The 24,992-nt window shown below is 39.7% G+C and overlaps 1 protein-coding gene across 1 annotated transcript in view; it reads right to left on the minus strand.

Annotated features, from left to right (window-relative positions):
• ANKFN1 (ankyrin repeat and fibronectin type III domain containing 1) overlaps positions 1-10,634 on the minus strand; it is a 263,593-nt gene extending 252,959 nt beyond the window's left edge. Inside the window, exon 1 of the mRNA XM_030881631.2 lies at positions 10,608-10,634. The gene's annotated coding sequence lies outside the window, so the exon portion shown is untranslated. The remainder of the gene's footprint in view (positions 1-10,607) is intronic.
• Between the last annotated feature and the right edge of the window lie 14,358 nt (positions 10,635-24,992).

Genomic DNA, 24,992 nt, shown 5'->3' on the forward strand with positions numbered 1-24,992 from the left:
TCCTTTGAATCTGAATGAGATCATGGCAGGGTAGAGTAATCTTGGTTGTGGGTTCTTCCCTTTCATCTCTTTATGTATATCATGCCACTCCCTTCTGCCTTCTAAAGTTTATGCTGAGAAATCAGCTGTTCACCTTATGGGAGTTCCCTTGTATGTTATTTGTCATTTTTCCCTTGATGCTTTCAATAATTTTTCTTTGTCTTTAATTTTTGCCAATTTGATTACTATGTGTCTTGGCGTGTTTCTCCTTAAAGGATAAAAAGGTTTATCCTTTTGGGGGCTCTCTGCACTTTATGGACTTGGGTGGCTATTTCCTTTTCCATGTTAGGGAAGTTTTTGACTATAATCTCTTCAAATATTTTCTTAGGTGCTTTCTCTCTATCTTCTCTTGCTGGGACCCCTATAATGCGCATATTGTTGTGTTTAATGTTGTCCCAGAGGTCTCTTAGGCTGTCTTCATTTCTTTTCATTCTTTTTCTTTATTCTGTTCCACAGTAGTGAATTCCAGCATTCTGTCTTCCAGGTCACTTATCCGTTTTCTGCCTCAGTTAGTCTGCTATTGATTTCTTCTAGCATATTTTTCATTTCAGTTATTGTATTGTTCATCTCTGTTTGTTTGTTCTTTAATTCTTCTAGATATTTGTTAAACATTTCTTGCATCTTCTTGATCTTTGCCTCCATTCTTTTTCTGAGGTCCTGATCATCTTCACTATCATTATTCCTAATTCTCTTTCTGGAAGATTGCCTATCTCTGTTTCATTTAGTTGGTTTTCTGGGGTTTTATCTTGTTCCTTCATCTGGTACATAGCCCTCTGCCTTTTCATCTTGTCTATCTTTCTGTGAATGTGGTTTTTGTTCAACAGGCTGCAGGGTTGTAGTTCTTCTTGCTTCTTCTGTCTGCCCTCTGGTGGATGAGGCTATCGAAGAGGCTTGTGGAAGTTTCCTGATGGGAGGGACTGGTGGTGGGTCGAGCTGGCTATTGCTCTGGTGGGCAGAGCTCGGTAAAACTTTAATCTGCTTGTCTGCTGATGGGTGGGGCTGGGTTCCTTCCCTGTTGGTTGTTTGGCCTGAGGTGACCCAACACTGGAGCCTAGTTGGGCTCTTTGGTAGAACTAATGGTGGACTCTGGGAGGGCTCATGCCAAGGAGTACTTTGCAGAACTTCTGCTGCCAGTGTCCTTGTCCTCATGGTGGGGCACAGCCACCCCCCGCCTCTGAAGGAGACCCTCCTACACTAACAGGTAGGTCTCCTATGGGGTCACTGCTCCTTCCCCTGTGTCCCAGTGCACACACTACTTGGTGTGTGCCCTCCAAGAGTGGAGTCTCTACTTCCCCCAGCCCTGTCAAAGTCCTGCAATCAAAGCCCTCTAGCCTTCAAAGTCTGATTCTCTAGGAATTCCTCCTCCCTTTGCCAGACTCCCAGGTTTGGAAGCCTGACGTGGGGCTCAGAACTTTCACTCCAGTGGGTGGGCTTCTGTTGTACAAGTGTTCTCCAGTTTGTGAGTCACCCACGAAGCAGTTACGGGATTTGATTTTATTGTGATTGCGCCCCTCCTGCCATCTCATTGTGGCTTCTCCTTTGTCTTTGCATATGGTGTATCTTTTTAGTGAGTTCCAGTGTCTTCCTGTTGATGACTGTTAAGCAGTTAGTTGTGATTTCGGTGTTCTTGAAAGAGGAAGTGAGAGCACATCCTTCTACTCCACCATCTTGAACCTATCTCCGTATCCCTTGTTCTTGATGGCTCTCCATTTCCAATAAAGCTCTCCAGTTCAGAATAGCATAAATCCAACTAAACTTTCCTTCCTTTTTGTGGATTTCATTAAATATCAGCATTCTTACAATTATCTCCTCCTCACTCCCTTTAAACTTGAGCTTCTTTTGTAGTCTAAAAAAATGTTTAGAAAAGATATAATGATAGAATCTTTACGTCAATAATCAATACTAAATGTGGAAACATATTTTAATGTTTAGGAAGGTAGAAAGTGGTTTCTGAAGACCTAGGAGATAGTTTCTGATCTTTGGTAAAACTCTAAAATAGATTTAAAAAATAATGATTTGCAGCTTGGGAAAAGTTAACTTGTAATTATTCACAGCTATACCCCAACATTTTCTTTGGTACCCAATGCAGGGGACATTGGTTTGAGCCCTGGTCCAGGAAGATCCCACATGCTGCCGAACAACTAAGCCCGTGTGCCACAACTACTGAGCCAGTATGCCACACTACTGAAGCCTGCGTGCCTAGAACCCATACTCTGCAACAAGAGAAGCCACCACAATGAGAAGCCCACACACCGCAATGAAGAGTAGCCCCGGCTCGCTGCAGCTAGAGAAAGCCCGCGAGCAGCAATGAAGACCCAACACAGCCAAAAATAAATAAATAAATAAATAAATTTATTTTTAATAAAAGAAGAAAAGAAAGGATAAATAATATAAACAGGGATTTAAATAAAAAGGTACTTTTGATTGAAAAATTAAGATGAATATGCACATTGAAATTTGATGCTATTTTATAAAATAAATGGTAAAAAAAATCCTCTACATGAGTATTTCTCTCTCTGTATTTGTGTGTTAAATAACTATTCCTTCAACATTATATGAATGCAGAAAAAAATACAGAAGGATACGCACTAATTTTGCAAGAATGTTTATGGATTAGTAAATAGGGGTAAGAGAGCCAAATTAAAAAGGAAAAGAAAAGGGAAGAAAAGAGAAAAAAAAAGAAAAAGAAAAAGGGGGAAAAAAGCAAAAGAAACAGCCTACACTAAAATAGCTAGTATGTATGATGTAATCACATACATACATTGTTATAAAATTGTACAGAAATGTAGACATGAAAAAATAATTAAGATTAAAAAGTATGTTGCAACCTTGCTAGAGAATATATCCAAGGAATTCATATCAGTATGTAGATGCTCTTCTGCTTGCAGTTTCACAAAATGTAGTCCAAAATGGCCATGGAGACCAAGCATAGTCCTTGATTATTATCAATCTGAAGTTATTATGTATGTGTTCGGCTTGACTGTATTAAAGGAACAGGGGTCAGTTGAATCTGGATTTATGGTTTATTCCAGGGGTCAGCAAACTTTCTACAAAAAAACCAAATAGTAACTATTTTAGGCTTTCTGGGCCATATCGTCTCTATCACGACTACTCATCTCTGCTGCTGTAGGCAAAAGCAGTCATAGACTTCGATGGTTAATTTTATGTGTTAAATTGGGGAGGCTAGAGTATCCAGTTGTTTAATCGAATGCTAATTTAGGCATTGTAGTGAATATATTTTGTATAGTAATTGTAGATAGATAGACAGAAAATAGCTGATAGATGATAGATAGATATAGATAGATAGGTATTGCATACTATTGGTTCTGTTTCTGTGGAGAACCCTGACTTATACAGAGATAATAAATATATAGATATAAATATATAGATAAATATCTATAAATAATAAATCTCTCTCTATATATAAATATATAGATATTTATTGGAATAGTGTTCAAATAAAACTATTTACAGTAACAGGTAGTGGATCACATTTGGCCTTGTACCATAGTTTTCCAACCTTTAGTACTATCAATAATAAAAGATAGTTGCTTTTATTAAAAACTCTGTTTCCATTTCCTCCCCACCCCCCACACTGCTATCTAAAGATGAAGGACCAGTTGTACTAGAGATGGCTTGTGACAGTTTGCAAGGGGCAGTAGTTAGACTTTTCAGGAATTTGTGAGCTGATTTTTTTTTTTTTTTTCGGTACGCGGGTCTCTCACTGTTGTGGCCTCTCCCGTTGCGGAGCACAGGCTCTGGACGCGCAGGCTCAGCGGCCATGGCTCACGGGCCCAGCTGCTCCACGGCATGTGGGATCTTCCCAGACCGGGGCACGAACCCACGTCCTCTGCATCGGCAGGCGGACTCAACCACTGCGTCATCAGAGAAGCCCTGTGAGCTGATTTTTAAACACAGCCATTCTTAAAAATTGAATTATATAAACTTGCAATGAAACAACTTGTATTAAAAATGGGAAACAAATACTCAAAGCTCATCACTTCCTATTTGTTTTATGACATTTTATTATTACCTATGCTTCTGTGGTTATTTGCATCTATTGTATCTTTATGGCAGAAACACCATATAATGGTGTTGCACATTCTTTCTTAATTCCAAATTCAGTGATAATCACGTTGGTTGCTTAAAATTGGCCATGGTAGAAGTATCAACACCAAAGAAATCAACAAATACTACAAATCAAGGCTTGATTTATTGTGTTGTTGGTTGTCTAGATTTAAGAAAGTGATGTAGAAAATACTAATAAAACATAAACAAAAATAAGTGTTGTGTTTATAACTCATATTGTAAATAATACAGAAACTCGAGGAAATATTCTATCGTATTCAAAAACTATTATCCAATTTAGTAAAGAAGTTGCTCACATTATTGATGAATGGGTGGGTCTGTGACATACATCTTTGTTGTTTCACTTTTGTCTTACTCATTAACATAAATAATATTAACCACAATTTATTTATAAACTACATTTATACATCAGTTACAGCCATAGGTTTGCTATAGGTACAAGAGTTCAGCAAAAATCAGTGAAAGTGTTGTGTGACAATCAGCTAGCTATATGGAATTTAAAATAGAGAGCACTGCATATTTTATTATTATATATATTATATATATTATATATAATAATAAATAATTATATATAATATATAAATTATATATAATAATAAATAATTATATATAATTTATATAATATATAAATTATATATATATGTATGTGTATGTGTATATATATATATAATTTTTTTCAGGAGCAGCCTGGAAAGTCCACATTGAAATTACATAAGAAATGGAATTGTTGGAGGCAGAAAATAATAGACCAGTAGTTTATTAATCCTGCAAAATAGGGCATAATTAAGAGAGAAAGATAAGTGAGGAAAAAAGCAACACTAGCCAGGATCTTTTTATATAAGCAGTAGGGAGAGAGGCAAGATTTTTGAGCAGCTACTATAAAGAATTGGGTAAAGAAGATCTTTAGAATATTTTGCCATGGAATGTAATATAATTCCTCTTTGTGGGAATTTAGTAAAAATTTACATTTTTTTCATCTTTTTAGACATTTGTGTTTCTTTTGAATGCATACCTAAACTTTGCTGGGCATGAAGCAGTTGAGTTGTATTTAGATCACATGGCATTTTCATACTATAATTATTATTTGGAGTTAATATGGGTTCACTATGAACAAATTATGCCAAACTTGCTTTCTTTCCCCTTAGGATAGGGTAGTTACACTAGCATATCTTGAGAACAACAAAAGAAACAACAATACATTTATTACTATATTAATTATCATTTTTATATTATTGGCAGCTGTTCTACATTCTTTACATGGATTAATTCACTTAATCATCACAACAACCAAATGAGGCAGGTACAAATAATTTAGTATCATCATTTTACGAATCAGGGAATAGAACTAGAGAGGGGGAGAAACTTGCTCCAAAGCATGTAGCTAGCAAAGTCTAGTGGGATTAGAATCCAGGCAACCTAGTCCTGAGGGTCACACTATAATGCTACAAAATCACCAAGCATTAGCAAAATAGTGTAAAATTCATCTTGTCCTTGGTTTGTAAAGGGCACTGATATCAATCAAAAGATGGCTGTCTGTCAGGGTGTTGGAAAGCTGCCTGTATTTGATTTTATTGACTGATTTCATAAAAGCATTTCTTGAGCATCTGGTTGTTTAACAGAATGTCACAGGAGAGACAAAGATGAATAAAACATGACTCCTCGTTTGAGGAGCTTAAAATCCAGATATTCACTGTTTTTTTTTTTTTTTTTAAATCAATCTCTTGAATGAAGTCAAGAAGCAAATCAAGTATGTCCCAAAACTGGGACAGGATTTTAAAAAATTCAAATTCAAAAAGCTCCTAACAGTTTCCACTAATATTCTGAAACTAATCAGCGTCACCATAATGTAAAGATTTGCTTATTCAAAATCAAGTGCATAGATACAGCAGAAAAAAATCTGCTTTCATGGCAGCTTCTGTAAAACATAGCTAGAGGTTTTAGGATTAACCTCAGGACTAAAGTGCTATTGAAATTTGTGATGTGCTCTTAGGTTATAGTAATAGAAATAATATGTCCAGAATGAGAGCTTTTTGGTTTTGTTTTTTTTATTCCTTGGAGCTCTGCAGTGGTCAACCATCTTGGCAATATTCTTTTCAGTTCAGGCTGTAACATTTTAACAGGAACATTAAAAATTTGTGACTGAGACACATGGAAAAGGGTAACTAAATCAAGTCATATGAAGAATGACTGAAGAAACTGAGGATGTTTAGCCCGGACAAGGAAGGCTCAGAAAGTATAGGGATCAGATTCCAAAATATTTGGAGGGTTGTCATGTGGAAGAAGGAGTGAACTCTTGAGCAGCTCCAAAAGTAAAACCAGCACAAACCACCTGAAGGTTATCTCGGGTTAGCAAAAGAAAGCTGGAAGTGTTGAGCTACTAAATAATGAATTGGGCTTCCATGGGCTAGAGAAAGGGCTCTAGAGAGGGTGCTGTGAGGAGGATGGCTTGGGGGCTGCTGTCGAAGAGCATCATGGTGAAAGCATCTTCCAAAATTAAAAACCCATGATTTATATGACACAACACAAACAATTCCCTAAACCTGTAGGACACACACAGGAAGATCGTATATTCCTCAAATACATGAAAATTATACAACTAACCTATGAGTAGCAATTATCTTTATATTGTTCCTATAAACAAAAGAAGCAGTGACATTTAGGTCATGAAAAGAGAAGAACTAAGTGGCCTGTGCAATTGCCTTTGGGCATAGAAAGTCCAGGAACTGTGGGCATAAGCCCCGAGGTATCTACTCCATGGAGAACAGGGGCTCTTTTGATACGCAGAAGTGAACAGAGAAGGAATACAAGGTTCACGCTGGATGCAACTTTAAATCCTTCAGCACAGTGCCTAGCAGTCATAAAAAAGCAAACAGAAGTCAGCAAAGCCTTTCCAGAGGTGATGAATAGAAACAGAACAAATTACTCTCACCTAAATAAATGCTATATCCACGCACTGCCTCTGCAAAGAGACAAGGGCAAAAATTCTGGCACGTGGGCCTTCAGGTAATTTACACAAACCAAGTTAATGTAATTGGCAAGTGGACACCTAAAGACAGAGCATTTGAAGAGAATCCCATCGAGGCCAGAAGAGGCCAAAGGGATCTGGTAGAAGAGAAAGTTCTAGGCTTGTTGAATACAGGAAAAAAGAAAAAAGAGAGAGAGAGAGACTGAGATTGCAATCCAGACAAAGCTTAGTGGAGAGTCAAGAAGAGTTAAGGGGAACAGACCTTTGCTTAGCTGATGAAAACCCTCGATGAAATCCCAACCACACCATGCAATTTATTGAAAGTTGTTTCTTCCCCACTAACCAACCAGCTTCCACGAGTCTCAAGCATTCTTTCTGACTTATTTCATTAACATTTCCTTCTTTTTCTGGAGTGGTCAGAGCCCTAGGGAATCTCTCTCTCTCCTCGCTCCTTGCCCCCAACCAGTGGGGCATTGAATGAGAGCCAGAGTGTTGTCTGCGTAAAGAGAAATTGCAAAACCACAAATTGCAGAAAATCATTACTGCCAAAAATCGAAAGGAACACACGATATCACCAGGCCTCTTAAAAAGCAATTGCGCATTTCACAGGCCTTTGGATAATTCAGGTTTGTTTGGTAACTTTCTCACCCATACCACCCAGAAGACAATTCTCTTCCACCAGAGGCAGTGGTCCCAAAGAGTATGTGTAATTGAAAAGAAAGAAAAAATGTGGGTGCAAGACTCTCCAGGGGCATGATATGTTTGGATTTGGTTCTTTTTGTTTTATTGTTCAGTGTCGATTTTAAGGCCCAAAGTTTGCTTCCAGAGTCCCCAGAGACTCCCACATAAACAGCGAAAGCCTCCAATAATCTAGTAAGAATCCCTTGAAGATAGAAAGCATTTTTAGATGACAAAATCTTTCTGAAACATTATGCTCTTATCACAACCACCCATTGGTGGAGGCAGGAAAATGTTTTTCTTCCCACTCCACCCTCCACCCCCCATAATACAGATACGTAGAAACTGAGGGGTTAACTAAAATTCTCAACGTCATAACACTTCTGCGGGAGTGATCTGGGACTCAGACAGGCACCTTCTGATTTTTACACCTGAGTTCCTTCCATCATCTGCCCTTTTTCTCCAAGGGGGCACATCTTCCTGACTTGGGTAAGGCTGTCCCCCATCAGTGCGGCTGGCGTTTTACTTGGCATGTACACATTTCCAGGACCTTTACTTGCAAAGTCTCCTGCCACCTACTGTGGATGGAAGCCTTGTTTGAATAGAGTGCTGATTGGGTGGTTGTCCATTTGCATTGATTGTATCATACAATCATCATTAGGACACAAGGCCAGCTCCAGAGGGGCCCACTGAGTCTGGCTGTCAAAATGAACCCCAGTCACAGTTGCCTGATGATTTGAATGCATTTCCATGACTCCACAGGTCAGACCAACTTTGTGCCAGTTGCTCAGAGATGACATGGAGAGGTATGTAGATGTATCTTGTCTGGATGGTGTAAAATTCTAATGCAGGTTTACTAAGGATATTTACTAATAAAATAGGTCATCAAGCACTTTGTATGTCCTTGAGAAAAAAATGTAAAAATAAAATGATCACAAATTGACCTAAGGTGAAATAACTAGACTTCCCCTTCCCCCCACCCCCTCCACGAATCTGGGAGGTGTAAAACGTGTTTTCAACTGAAATTTTGATCAAGAGATCTTGAGCTAATAGTCATATATGTGTTCATAGTTGTGTATTTGCATACAGTGACTTAAAATGCTGCCTTAAATTGCCCCTTCATCTAATTTTCACCATGAACATATACCAACCATTTTTTTAGTATTTAACATTAAATCATTTAAAAGCACTGTAAACCTAAATAGGCAGACGCAGTATGACAAAGAGCTACCAAATATGGATATGCGGGGAAGGAAACACAAGTGGTCTCCCCTGAACAGCGTTCTATGTTCAAAAGCGAGAATATAGTCAAAAGTTCCCATTTGTACAAATAAAATACTCATGATAGCACATGAAAAGGGAGACTGCTCATAAAATCTAACATGACTTTATTGGTAAAAGTTGCTTAAATCATTCACAACATGCAGGTGTCTTGATACTGCAGTAAAGAGCACAGCAATATAATATAGAGCCTGACATTTTACAAATTCCAGTGAATGCATAATACTTAGACATAAAATTTAAATGATTTTAAGGGTGATGTTTCTTGTGCTGATGTTTGAATATTTGGGGAATAGCAGTGGGATCAATTTGTTCTAGAGAACAAACGAAAAACATCATCCAGGCAAGGCAGTGAAAACTAAGTTTTTCTTACAGTTCAGCTGAACACATCATTTTCTCAGGGACTGAATGATTCAAAAGAGAATTTATTAGAACACATATAATACGTATAATTCAAGTGAGACCTGTGGATTCTCTCAGGTCCAAGAGTGTCTAATTAATGCTTCAGTGAGTGCTGAGATGCATCCTCCACTAGAAATTCTGTGTGAATCAGGAGCTGGGAGTTGATGGACACTCCTTGATTCACCTGAGTCAACCTTCTACCTTATGGTTGTTGATCTCCTGCTTACTTATCTGTGGTGACAAGAAACTCACTACCATTTAAGCTACTACTGAATAGCTAGAGTCTTTATATTGAACCCACATTTATCCTCTGTTTTTTGAACTTGGGTAATAGAATCTAGCGTGGGTGGTGGTGGGGTTTTGTTTTAAGAATTTGTGATACATGTTGCAAGGTAAGGAATATTAGATGTCTTGGTTCTTAGATTTTCATAATCAAATTATTCCAGAGACAGATGGAATGTTCACATTTTCTGGTTAAAACCTTTATACCCATTTTATTAAAAAAGAAAAAAAAATCACATCCTAATTCCCAGAGGCAAAACTCTAAAATACTCAGAACTCCCCAGCCTGGATCTGGTGTAATTTTATTTGGTCTTTTAGAATAGAGGGGGTTTGTAATTTGTGTAGGGACACTGGGAGTACCAAGAGTAAAGAAACATAATACTCAGGAGATTCACTCTAGAAAGAACACTGGTTTACAGAGTTGCCATAATGCAGTACACACAGGAAGGAATTATTAAGATAACTACCATATTGTTAAACGTAAAACAGTCTGTGATTCCAAGGATCGACTGGGCAAAGAGTAATAAAGTAGTCAGCCATCTTTTGAGAGAAGCTGAATATTCAAAGGTTTGCTGTCACACTGTCATAATGTCTAAAAGAATATTGCCTAATTGTTTCCTCATTACTTTTTTCTAGCTTTTTAGAGGCAACCTAGTCACAACCACAATCAGGTTCAATCTGTTTCCCAAACAGTGTATAAAATGTTCCACGAAGTCATACAAATCAAGAGTGTGAAATATTAGATTCAAACTGCATTTGTTGAGCCAGACTTGAAAAATGCAGCAATGTGAGATGGGAGCCTTAAAGATTAGGAGGTTTTAGGAATTAGAGCTGAGAAGGAGACACCATTTCAAGGTGGACATGTACTTACATTTTGCTGCAAGTGAAATGCCTGTCTTTAAAGGGTAGCCTCTGAAACAAAGAGAGAAAAAAGTGTGTTAAAAAAAATACACAGTAACCAATTACAAGTGAAAAGTCACTGAGTTGCCTTCAGAGGTGCTGCCACTGATTGAAAAATTGAGAAGCTTAGAGATGAAAACATTTTGATTGGGAACTCTTCTCGGAAGTACAGGGAGATGTAACCCACAAAGAAAGCATGTAAGTCAACTGTGGTATCTCATTGCACACTCAGCTCCCTGCCCCGAACATCCCCGAATTTCAAGATCACTTGATGTTCACTTTGTCTCCCAGGTCTGTTCCTGGCAAGAGGAGATATGGAGTCTAGTTGCATAGGCCAATGGCTCAGACTCATCATCCTCTTGCTTCTGGTTCATACTGACTTTGCACCTTGTTCTTGAAGGCCCAGTTCTGACACTTTGTTCCATTAACTGAAACTCCTCCTAAAAATTATGATTTTCTCAATTCATGCTTATTGGGATAAGTGGACAAATTTTCTTTTCCAAGAAAATGTTTCCAATTTTTCTGGTGAGTATGGGGTGGGAGGGTGTTGAAATCAATGCCAAGTTTCTCTTTATTCAAGATGGCAGTGAAAAGAGAGGAACAATTAGACTGTGCCCGTGCTTGGAAGGAGTTTGCCAGTTGTGCAGACAATTTTTTCAGGGTGGCAGCCCACCGGACAATTCACTTACAAATCCATTTTTTTAAATCTATTGTTGTTATATCCAAAGGGTATTTTTCAAGGTAGTAGGTTTAATTGGGGACAGCAGGTAAGTCCCCATGATTGACATGAACTATTTGCATTGTGAGGTTCAAATGGTTCCGGGTCATCTCCCAGACTGAACACTGAAGTCGTGGTGTCCTCAGCCTGACAAAAAGATCTTGTCCCGCCACCCACATGGATCTGGATGAGGCAAATTAGTCACTTCAGTGAGCAATATTTTTCCAAGCTCTACCATTTTTAGTAATAGTGACTTTTGCAACTGGATTCAGTGCTCTGGGATGGAGAGAAATAACAATAGTGGCTAATTCAAAGGATTGTTGTAAGGGTTAAATAAGATAATACATGTAAAATAGTAGTATAAGGCTGGCCTATAGTGAGGACTCAGTGAATGCTACCTGGTATTGTTACTGTTATTATCATTATCAGTAGGCCAATTTGGAAAACCAAATTAAGAAGATATGATAAGTCCATGGAATTGGAACTAGGAAGGTAGCTACAGAGAGAGTTTTACTTGGGTAAGATGTCTCCACTCTTGGCAGTCAAAACTGTTCCATTTTCCCCAATTTCTCTCCCAGATGGCCTTCCTCGAATTTTCATTCCTCCAACTGCTGAGTGCCATTTGAATTAGATCCAAACCCATATTGAAAAATCCCTCAATATTTTAGTAAGCCACCTAATTCCTCATTGACAATCATGAAGATGGTTGGGGATGGGCTTCCTAGATTGATAAAGTGCTAAATTATTGAACGGCTGGGCCCAGGAAGAACAAAGATAATTCTTCGAGTTTTTACACAAGGTAGGTGCACTGTGCATTTTTATAGAGCTGAATCTTTTAGATGGATCCTATGGTGTGATTCAGCAAGACGTCATACATGTCACCGAGTCTACGGAATTAGGACCACTCCTCTGACCTCCCCCTGAAATACACTCCCCCACCCCATCCCCACCCCGCTCTTGCCCCTCAAACAAAAAGTGTATCGAAAATTCCTCTGAAATTTCGACCCCTTCAGCTCTTTTAAGCAAATTATTGCTAGGAAACAAATTTAGAACGTTCTCACCTACTGAGAAAAGTTTTTACTACTGCCTCATTTAATAGCTTCTTCTTTAACTACAAAAGTATTAACAAAGAAAACTGTCCGTTACTTCAAGAATTCATTGAATAAGAGCTCCTCATTTGGGCAACAATTTTACAGCAATATCATTGACTACTTTAAAAACTATTCAGAGCCACCCTTGAGACTACCTTATGTAGCTACCTAATGCGGTGGTACCAATCATTTTTCTTGCGGTACAAAATAAATAAAGCCGTTAAGAACATTGTGGCGGTGAGGTTTTACAGATCATTAAAAACCATAAAACTCACCTTTGCTTTTCTAAGCTTTCTTCCACATTAGAAAAAGAAAACCTGAGTTCTTAAAGGAGAAAGAAAGCCCTTAAAATTAATAATTAACTCATTTGCTAAATGTTTCTTGAGCGCCTGGTATGTGAAGGCCCCCGTGCTAGGTCCTAATACATCCCCTGCCCGCATGATAATGTCTGTCTGACTGGAGAGACAACTATACATTTGGAAGTATTGTGTGATGATATAATGCAACCTTACAAGGTGCTCAGTGAGGAGGGAAGGTGGTCTTTGAGGATCCAATCTAGAAAGAGAAATCAGGGAAGTCTAATTGAGGAAGTGTTAGGATAATGTCTGAAGAAAAATTCATATTAATGATAACAGCTAAGATTGCTGAGTGCTTCATGCATCAGAAACTGTCCTAAGTGCTTTCACATGCACTGATTCACTTATTACTCAGAATGCCATGAGAGGTGTTATTCTGACCCCAGGGTAGGAGTTAAGAAGGCAAATGGGGAGAGTGGAGCACACCAGGCAAAGGGACATCATCAAGGGCACAGGCTCTGAGCAAGAGGAACTGGCTCCTTTGAGAACTGAGAGACCAAACCACCATTTTTCTTATTTGCACATTTCAACAGAGTCCATTCTTCCACCTGGTGGGAGTCTTCAGGGGGTCATGGCTGGGGCTCTTCTGATACCAATCCTGGATTACTTTAGCTATGGAAGCCTAGCCTCTGCTCCCACCTTGGGGAGATAAGAGGCACATCTTGGCCCCCTGCCTGTACCACCCAGCACCCCAAGCCACACTCAGAAGGCATGCAAGGCCGGCAAGTTACCATCCTCAAGTCATGGTAGCGCTTGGCCCTGATTCAGTTGCCAGGTCCATAGGAATGGACGTTGTCCAAAGCCTTGGATACCAACTCTGGTCTCCTTGTTAGAAATCTGATCTCCTGTGCTCTGATGATCACTGAAATCTGTCAACTGACAGTCCTGGAGCAACTGATCCCTAGGCCAAAATGTCCAACCGAAGGATTTTCTCTGCATCACACATCTCTCTCAACTTCTCACCCTGGTCCCTGTGGCTGATACCATCTGGTTACAATCTTTAACCTACAATTGACACTCACTAAAAAATAGACAACTTAGTAATTTTGGAATGTTCTCTGCTGATTGAAATATTTAGCTTGAGTTGTCTGCTGTTTAAAACTTTTATGACATGCAAAAAGTTGCATCAGTACAACTGTAATTGTTTGAATAATGTAACACATGGAGTCAAATCCCCTATACACCTATTCCTCTCTATAATACGCAATAAGCTACTTCTTACATGTCCAAGTTATAAGTTTTGAGATGAAGTGGCTGCTACTTTCTTATTCCAAATATTGAATTAATTCTATTTTATGTTAATTTTAATTATGTGCTTATTGCTATGGTAGGAATACTTATTCTTTATCTCAGTCCCAGGAGTGCTGGGAACCAATAATCTTTTAAATTACCTGGGAAGGGGGGAATTGGGGGTGGAGATAAATTGGGAGATTGGGATTGACATATACATGCTACTATATATAAAATAAATAAATAAAAAGACCTACTGTATAGCACAGGGAATTCTACTCAATATTCTGTAATGACCTATATGGGAAAAGAATCTAAAAAAGAGTGGATATATGTATATGTATAACTGGTTCACTTTGCTGTACAGCAGAAACTAACACAACATTGTAAGTCAACTATACTCCAATAAAAATTAAAAAACAAAAACAAAAACAGTTCTCCCCCAAAAAATATTACCTGAGAAATTAATTTAAGAAAACCAATGCATGTTTTATATAAGATAGAATATGACAATTACTGCATAATAATAATAATAATAATTTGTGAACAGTGGATCCTTTTCACTTTGATCACATGTCCTTTATGTGCTGCTGTTGTTGAGAGTTTCAGGGCCTCTGCCCACGGCTCCCACACAGAAGGTAAAGGCAATGGTATCAGAGGCCAAGAGTCCAGTCTCAGATCTTCCACTGACCTCCAGGGTGACCTCTAACCAATTATTTAACCTTATGATTTTTAGGTTTATGAGAGTACACATATATACATCAACCTTTATGTAGCTCAATGCCTTTGTCTATAACATGGAAATAACAGTAGCACCTGCACCTCTCCTAAGATTGCTGTGCTTATCAGAGGAATAATGCATACAAAGCACTTGGCAGAGAACTTGCCCATTCTAAGTGCTTAACATGCGATAGTTATGATTGTCTTTATTGAGTCCAAACTGAAAAATTACCTTACAAAGAATTGCACTTTCCATTTGGATCAAAGTGTTCCTTAAATGGTCATAAAACATGCCATCTTCAAACTCTTTTGTCTCTGACTCTGGGTCTTGATTTGACCCAAAGTATGCTCTTCCTTAAAAAGTCATAGTTGATTGGCTTTTCATGACTGTTGATAATTTTGCTAACAGTAGCTTTAATTTTTTTTTTTTTTTTTTTTTGCTGCTAGTGTTTTAAGAATTTTATAAACATTTCCAATAGCTTCCCTTATGGTATTGGAATTTCACTGTTATTTTTTTCCAAGTTTTGACTCTGTGCCTTTGCTGAGAACTCAGCAAACCCTTCCATTGCCTTGCCATGTTTAGTTATACATGGCTTCTTGTGTTTTGATTTCTTTCTAGCTTTTAAACAGTAAAAAATTTAATTAAATAAGCAATTTTCATTTCTGAAAATTTGGAAATACAAAAGAGCCCCAAAATTAAGTAAAAGAGTTCAGAACCTCACAGATTTATTCTGAAGTATATAAAGAAGTGAATGTCTTGTCCAACACCCCAGCCTCATTTCCCAGAGGTAATGCTGTTTATAGTATGTGAGGGTATCATTCCAAATTGTGTTTTATGCTTATGAAAGCAAATATACATACATAAACCTTTAGACATATACACTAATACACACCATTAAAATTTTTTAACAAAACAAGATCATGCTATATAATGCTGTATAATATGCTTTTATTCTTTTCATAGTATTTTTGTAGACTTTGTATACAAGTCTGTATACATACATCTCCTCATTTTTTTAGTGGCTAAATAGAAATTTATTTATGTGCATGCCCTAATTTATTTAAACAATCCCATATTGATGAACACTTTGGTTGCATGTGATGTTTTGCTATTACAATAAGCTTGCAATGAGAAAGCATTTTGAACTTCTTTTTCTTGCCTTGTGCCCTTATACTGTAAGGTAGTTCTTAGAATTGTGAGTACTTTATAATGGGGCATATGCCACTTAATATTAAATGGAGAGTCCAAATTACTCTACAAGAAGGTTGAACCTATTCACCCTCTACCAACAATAGGATGTATCCTCCATGTGGAGCTTTCACTATCCACTCATAATTTCTATTTCTTTGAGATTTTTTTCCTCTGTGTGATAATTCTTCCATCTGAGTGGCAAGACACTTAATTCAGTTTTCAGCAATGTTTTTGAGTTCCAGGAACTCTTTCTTTTTCACAGATTGCTCCTTTGCAATAGCTTCTCTAGTCTCCCTAGGAATTTATATTATTTTATTTTAGAGTTCTTTTGATTTCTTTTTTTAAGGGTCCCTCACGGAGAGCTACCTTTTCTGATTATGTTGTTTTTTCCACCTTCAAACTGGTGAGTCACCTTTAACACTTTGTACATTTTCTCTCCCCACTGTTAACTTGTCTGCACACATCCAGATCTCCTGACCCATAAGAGAAGAGGGGTCCTCAGCCCATATGCATGGAGGCTGTTGGGGTCTCCTAAGTAGTAGGGGGGTCTGCCAATGGTGAGAGGTGAAGGAAGAATCTTTCCCTGGGGGATGGGCTGGTAGGCCAGGACCCCTCAACTGAGTGGTATGAGGGAGACCTCCACGTTCTCAGGACCCTCCTTGTAGATGTGGAGTGTAAGCATTCTCTTCATGTTAAATACACTTGGTGTATTCTATAGTCCTTGTCTTCTCAAAAACAAAACACAAAGCAACAGCAACACATCTAAATACGAGTCCCAAAACAATAAAGAAACGTCTGTGTTGAAGCCAAGTTGACATGTCAGTCCAAGGGTAGATAGACTCTCACCTTCAAGATAAGGGCATTAAGAAATTTGCATAAGCATGGCACTCTCAGAAAGCATGTCAATAATATTATGAATTATATCCTATGTTGGATATGGGACTATTTTGGTAAAACAATTTTATTACACACTCTATTCAAATAGTATATGTTAATGATCAACAGCAATAAAATAGATGGTCCATTTTGCCCAATAATGTATTTATCAACATACACCAGATATTTAAAATGTATCCCAGGTGTAGAACATATAACACTGGCAAAAGCGCGGGGATGATTTTTCTCACTAAGGCATTTACATGAGAGAACTTCTAGAAAATGACTCTACGATTATAGTGACATATGTGGTAAGTACTATGATACAGCAACGTCTGGGATACTACAGGAGCAAAGGAGGTTCTTTCTAAATCAGATTAAGCCAGATTTTTCCAAAGAAGGTGATAATGGGTTTGTGAAAAAAAGAAGTTAAATGTTCAAGTAAGTTTGGGGAATGTTGGGTTAAAGATAGTGAAATAGGTCTTTCCACTGTAATCTTTCTCAGACCTTTTAATATTCTAATATTTATTATAAATTCCAGAGAGAGGTAACGCCCCAAGTTTATGTGACCGAAGAACCCTTCTACCATGCATTTTGAAGGACACATGGGGGGAACAATGGCCGAAGTGATGCAGGGCAGCTCTCCGGAGGGATAATGGCAGAGCTGAGATTTCAAAATGAGCAGGCGTGAGCAAAAGGGGTAGGGAAGGGCAGTCTCAGTAGAACAGCATATGCAAAGGCCCAGAGACAGGACAGGCACCAAGGTAATATGCTACGTAGCGCAAAGGAGCTAGACCAAAGAATTCCACAGGAAGAAGTGACTGGGGGCAGGGCGGGGGAGGAGGACAGAGATAAGCAAGAGTTAGCCAGATCATTCCACCCAGGTAAAGAGTTGCACTTCACCCTGAAAGCCAAGAAGCATATTTGAAGTTTTCTAAAATAGAGGAGAGGTATGAACGGATTTGCTTTGTCAAAAACATCACCCTGGTCGCAGCATAGCCATGGATTGCAGCTAGGTCAGCCTGGAGAAAGGAAGCATAGTCAGAAGGAGTTATTGAACTAACCCAGATGTCAGTATCGAGGGACTGAACTGGAGGAGAAAGGTGGGTGAATAGATAGAAAGGTTAGAGTGATCAAATAGATAGATTAGATACATAGACAATAGATAGGTAAGTAGATAGATACACAGATACATAGATAAGGGGCTAAGGAGAGTCTGCAGGACCAGGTGGCCAACTGGATGAGCAGTGAGTGGGACATAAAGGATCAGGTGATTTCTGGGGGACTGGGTGGGTGATACCATCACTTAGAGAGATGGGGAATATTTGCAGGAGGAGCAGATTTGCATCGAACCTAATGACAGGATAGGTGGTAGGATTCAGGTGAGAAGGGATGGAGGCCCAAGCCAAAGCTGAAGCCATAGTCTTCATCATGTGGAACCTGAAGAGCTGTTGAACATGTAACTGTTAAGATTCTAACAGGTAAATCTATCAGAGATAATAGCAATGCTAGAAACCCAGAGGTCATATAAATTATTCCTTAGGAAACACAGATCTCATTTACAACTTCTGTATCCCAAACCCCTCAAATGACAAAGACAAGTACAAACTATTTTTAAATGAACCTAGATTGGTGAAAAAATTATTATTTAAAACCCAAACTGACTAAACTCTTCTGCCTTCCAGTGGCGGTGGGGTGAACTTATTCATATCAGTGAGAAAATAACTCTTCAGGGTTTCTCAACCATTGCACTGTTGACATTTGGGGTCAGATAATTCTTTGTTGTGGGGACTGTCCTGCACATGGTAGGATGTTTGACAGCATCCCTGGTCTCTACCCACTAGATGCCAGTATTACCCCCCTTCCCCAGTTGTGATAACCAAAATGTCTCCAGATGTTGCCAGATATCACCAGGAGGGGCATGACTGTGCTTCCCGTCCCCACCAACCCACCCCAGATTGAGGACCACTGCTCTCAACTCTTCCTTTAACACCATGTGGTGGAATTTAGAAGAACTCTGCTAATTCTTATGCCAGGGAAGGGTGAAACCCAGAGGAGATGGCCTTTTGTTCAGCAGAGTACATTAATGAGTATTTGGCCTACACCTTGAATAGATGTTGTGTAAGTTAAATTCTGCTACAGAAGAAAGTGAGAGGAACTAAATTTCTAAAGTAAACTGAAGGGAGCTTGCTGGGCAGCAGGGAGTCTGACGTCTTACAGAAAGGAGAGCAGTGAGAAATTCCTGATGGCTGGGAGGATGCAGGGCCTTTAATTACAGAGATGCTTAACATTCAATCCTAAACTATTTACTGTTCTGCGGTATAAGACTCCTCCATTGTTCTCAAGTCCTAAAGTAGGACCTCAAGGCAGATGTGGCTGTGAGGATGTTATCTCCCAGGACTTGGCAGAAATGTTCCGTGTGTGCCTTAGGCTCTTAAGCTTTGTCACTGTCTTCACCATTGCCATCTTCTTTCTTTTTATCTTTTCCTTCTTCTTTCACATCTTATCATAAAAACGTTCATTCTTGGAGGTTAATTCTCTTGCTTGGAATTACCAGTAAGCTCAAATTCCCTGTGGGATGCTGAGTTTCGGAAGTTGTAGGAGACCAGAGATGCCCTTTGGGCAGGGCAGAGCTTGGCATAGAGACTGACATCATTAATGACACGTCTCCTTACAGATGGGTAAGCTGGGGTCCAGAGACCCGCAGCACTTTGTTTTAGGAACACAGCCTAGATCTTCCGGCTCCTGGTTCTGTACGTTTTCTAGCAGAGCACACTGTCTAGGAAATCACCTCTCTCAGATTAGCTGGCACTGGTATCTAGAAAGTTCTCTGATTTTTGCGCTAGCAGCTTCGAGGGAATAACCTTGCTAGAAGAAAAAAGCAGAGTAAAAACTGTTTAACTGAAGGTCTCTCCAGGGATGTCTTAAAGCTCTGCTTATCCTCAAATCTTTTCTCCATGACATCGTTAAACTATTATCTGGCTCAGAATATTTTCTGCTTTTAAACATCTCTTTTCAAATTTGTATCTTCCATCAGCTCACAATACAGACTCATAAAAGCCTTTCATGTCTCACAGCTACTATAGTCCAAACCTTATAATTAAATGGTGAATTTCTAAGGATTAATTATTCAAATGTCAAAGAGACGGTTTTTGGCAAAGAACGAAGTATCTTTCAAATCTGCTTTAGATAATATGAAAGCTGATCAATGGCCAGTGTTTACATATCTAGCTATCAATTTTAATGAAACATTTCCTTTGAAGTCACTTACAAAAACGTATGAAGTCTCTATATATAAAACCCCCAAATCACACTGAAGTTGTCTCACAAAAGGTGACCTCAATTGATGCTGTTCCAAAACTCCTCCAACGGGAGAGTAATGGCTCAAATTCCTTATAAATCAGAGCATGAACCCAGGCAAATTCTTATTCATCTTTTTATCCTCTGCAGTGTCTAGCAGTGTATCCAGCACATAGTGGCTCTTCAATAGACAGCAGTTAAATGAATCAACCTCCCCAGGCTTCCCCAGCAACAAGATTCTGTCTGCCCGGCAGCCGCCCACATCCATACTGCCTCTATCAACCACGTCTACCCCAGGACAGGTATGTAATTTGTGGAACTCGCGGCAAAAATGAAAAGATGGAGCCCCTTGTTCTAAAACGGTTAAGAACTTCAAGGCAGTGACAACAGAGCATGAAACGAAGCCTGAGGCCCTGCGTGACTGCATCAGGTGTGGCATGCTCATAGAGCCTGCCCCGTGTGTGCCCAGCCCGCTTCCCGGTCTTCTGAGTCCTTTGTGCTTCTAATCACGCTGCCTGGGCCAAGAGAAGACCCATGTCGAGCTGTGCTTAGCCCCTTCTTTCCTGCCTCAATCAGACCCCTCCTTCTTGGGTCAGGCCTTTCCATCCTCCTTGTCTTGTCTTTTTTTGCATTGTGCTTTCTGGACCCCCGTGCCAAGGTGAGAGAACTCACCTCTGTCTTTGCCTTCTCAGTCCATCTCCTCACATGAACGGAAACGGAAAGTAGGCGTTCCCACCTGCACAGTCCTCTCCAACAGGGGCCGCTATTGTTTCTACCTTCAAAGTGCAGCTGCATAAGGGGAAGGATCTATCTGCCCTTGAGCCTCAGTGGCCCTTGCAGACTGTTACATTGCTGTTGCTCCACCTAATTGCTTACACCCTTTTTCCATACCCTACCCTATGTTACTGGATACTTTCCATGGCTCTCTTCTGCCTCCCTTCAGGCCACGCCAGCACGCGGCTCCCAGCTCCCCTCTTCTCTCCCACCTTTCTTGGTATTTGTAATGTTTGCATCAATGACCCATCTGGCTCTCTGACCTTGCAGCTCAGTGATTTCCACAAAGCCACTGATCTCTATTTCTGTTCACTCCAGACACTCACTGGCATACCTCAATCTGCATTATTACCAGGAACTACTCTACTTACAAGATGTCTATTCTAATCACGGGACAACTTGGAAAATATAGAAAGCAAAAACAAGCACATAAGAACAAAACAGATCAACCAACCAAACAAAAAACAACTGCCGTTCTATCACTCAGTGGCATCACTGTTAGAATTTTAGAAAGTACCACCCCCAGTTTTTTCTCTATGCGTAGAAAATTGAAACTGCGAGAGTTGTGATGAGTTTTATCCATAAAAATAGAGGATATTGATCTCATCTGGGATATCAGATTAGACTGTTTAATCAGAGAATTCTAGTTAAGCTGAAATCTGAAAGCTGGGATGGTGCAGCTCATTGAAGGAGAAAAAGAAGATCATCGTAGGCAGAAGGCACAGCTTGTACAAAGGTCCTGAGGCAGGAAATAGCATGTCTTGTTTGAGGACCTAAAAGAAAGCCATTTAGTAAGAACAGGGTGAGATGTATTACCTGGGTTCAAATCTCAAATTATTTACTTCAGCCTCAATTTCCTCCTTTGTAAACTGGAGGTCATATTGGCCTTTCCCTGGGTTGGTTGGGGAAAATTAAATTTGTTCCTGTAGGGAAAGCACTTAAACTGGTCCCTGGCACATAGAAAAGCTTTCTTCAAATGGGGGAAAATCTATACAGCCTAAAGAGTCAGTGTGGAGAAGGGGTCATATCTCTTCTGCTTCCCATGTTCTCCGTGAGGACACAGCCATGAGTGACAGCTATTGGCGTGAGCAAATCTGGCCTCTCTCTTCACTCCCTGTCTTTTTCATCCAGGAGGAGGCTGACTTACTGGACTGTGGGAAGCTAAACAACCACCGGGCCATTTTCCATAGTGGGGAGGCGTTCTGGCTGCAGGCCACTGCTCTTGTGTGCACGTGATTCCAGGCTCCTGTGTTAATGCTGCAAGTCAGGGGTCCTGCTGTGACTGGACAGGTGAGTCACAGTTGTGTGGCACTGGGCTCTAGGCTCTTTAGTTCAGAGGAGGGGAGGGGGCAGCCCTGGTCTGACTTCTGCAGTGAAGTTTCCCAGTTGCCATGTATTTTGGATTTATTGGATACTCTCCAGCTATCAATGAGGTTGGTACTTCGATACCCACTTAGTGGAGATGCTGGGGTGAAGGAGTAGAATCCTGATCCCAACAAGGCAGTGCCCTGGAAACCTTAAGATGAATTACAGACATCTGGAGAGCAAAGGACCTGAACACGAGACCACAGATCTTGGTATAGCTATTATGACCACTTTGGTATGAGTGGGCAGGCCTTTGTTCCTGACTTGTTTGGTGGCAGTGGCTTGCAGTCAATGTGCTGCTGAGGCCAATATTGGATTACTTGGACTTTAAGTAGAAAATCAACAGCAACAGCAAAAGCCCAGCTAGACTCCATCAGAGTAGAGAGAATGAGAGAGAGGTTTTGGCCTGCAGGGTAGCGCTAGGCACTGGGAACACTTGCTCAGCTGATCCAGCTGTGTCTCCTTTTAATGTTGCTGGGAATCACACATCCCGAGACAGGACTGTGGAAGGACCAGCTTCTTGTTTCAGGGAGTTTGCCCACAGGTTCCTGGGGCTTTCTGCCAAATGCTCTCAAATTGGCTTTTTTCATAATGCTTATTTCTCAAATGAGATATAATCTCTTAAATCCACAGCTGATTATGATATGGATTTAAGAGACCCTGACCCAGATAATAGTAAAGAGGAGCTGAATCTCTGGCTCGTTATCTTCCAGCATTCAGCTAGGAAGTATGCTTAAAAGGCCATTTTCTTGAACTTTCTATTTCTAGGGTAGATTTGCTTACAGAGTTAAGGAAGAACGGAGTTGGCTTAAAATACAGCCTTTGATCTTGCCTTTAGAACACTAGCTGTTAGAAATGAAAGAAAAATGAAGGAAGATGCTATGACTGAGTGGAAAGAAAGGAGTTATTTCTTTAGGAGAAATGCTGAGATTTTAGAGGCTAAATTGGACAGATGTGAAACTAAAATGTTTTAAATGCTTTTAAAGTTGATGTTAGAAAAGAGATGTGGCTGAGGCTTAAAAAATCCAACAAAAAAGTAGAGAAAGAAAACAGGAGACTAATGCCCAGCTGTGGGGGACTGTTAGGAAGCTTCTGGCAGAGCCACACGGAGGGCTGCATGCAATCTGTACAGCCGTGGGAGGGATGACTAGGAAAAGCAGAGTGGAAACTTCCAGGGATTATTTCACTGGTTCCAAGATAACACAGTTACTGCAGCGCTGAAGCAGGTTCAGCAGATGCCATGAGGAATGGTAAGCTCTGGTCTTTTCACAGATGGCTCAGGGAGGATAAGTTAGCCAACTTTAAGTGGTTTTTTGTTTTTTAGATTTATTTGCGATTTATTGATAAATTCACGGGGTATATCCACATTGCATAATGGTTTGAAACAAATGAAAGAAAAAGAAGTTTATGGTTGATTTTATACTAAAAATAAAGTTATATAAGCATATTGAAACGAGGTAAGGTAAACAAAGAACTTAGTAAGAGCTTGACATATAGAAAGTGCTCAAACGGTACAGACTCTGAAGCTGGACTTCCAGGATTCAGATCCCATCTATGTTTGTTTCTTACTGACTGTGTGACCTTGGGCAAGTTATTGAAAGTCTCTGGACCTCAGTTTCAATAACTATAAAATGAAAATTTTAGGACTTCCCTGGTGGCGCAGTGGTTGGGAGTCCACCTGCCGATGCGGGGGACGCGGGTTCGTGCTCCGGTCCGGGAGGATCCCATGTGCCGCGGAGCTGCTGCGCCCGTGGGCCGTGGCTGCTGGGCCTGCGTGTCCGGAGCCTGTGCCCCGCGGCGGGAGGGGCCGCAGCGGTGAGAGGCCCCCATACCACAAAATAATAATAATAATAATAATTTTATATTGCTCATAGGGTTGTTCTGACAATTAAATGAGTGACTATGTAGAACGTGTACAGAGCTGTATCTGGCACACAATGATTTTTAGATGTGTGAGCTCTTATTTTCCGATGTTGTTATTTAAGAAGTTATAGGTTACTTTTTGTGTCACAAAACACAATAAAATGAAAACTATGTTAAGTAAAAATATATCAGAAATCTTTTACCTTCGGTAAGATAAAGGTTATTTTTATTTGGAATAAGAATTTTCTCTATCAGCTCTGTATCTGTGGTTTTTTGAACCCATACATTTTATGACTTTTATTATTTTAGGTTTAGGAAAAGGAGCTGGTGGACTTCAGATCATATTCTCCCAAATCCAGCTAAATTCCACTGGCATTTTTTCAAACTGACAAATTTGATCTAATCATCATGTTTAAATGAATATCATGAATACAAAATATATAATATATTCTTTTTTTTAACATCTTATTTAGAGTATAATTCCTTTACAATGGTGTGTTAATTTCTGCTTTATAACAAAGTGAATCAGCTATACATATACATATATCCCCATATCTCCTCCCCCTTGCATCTCCCTCCCACCCTCCCTATTCCAACCCTCTAGGTGGTCACAAAGCACCAAGCTGATCTCCCTGTGCTATGCGGCTGCTTCCCACTAGCTATCTATTTTACATTTGGTAGTGTAAAATCTCTCACTTCATCCCAGCTTACCCTTCCGCCCAACCCTGTGTGCTCAAGCCCATTCTCTACGTCTGCGTCTTTATTCCTGTCCTGCCCCTAGGTTCTTCAGAACCATTTATTTTTTTTTTTAAGAATCCATATATATGTGTTAGCATACGGTATTTCTTTTTCTCTTCTGACTTACTTCACT

The sequence above is a fragment of the Globicephala melas genome, chromosome 20 (assembly GCF_963455315.2).
Source record: "Globicephala melas chromosome 20, mGloMel1.2, whole genome shotgun sequence".
In the NCBI taxonomy this organism is placed as follows: domain Eukaryota; kingdom Metazoa; phylum Chordata; class Mammalia; order Artiodactyla; family Delphinidae; genus Globicephala; species Globicephala melas.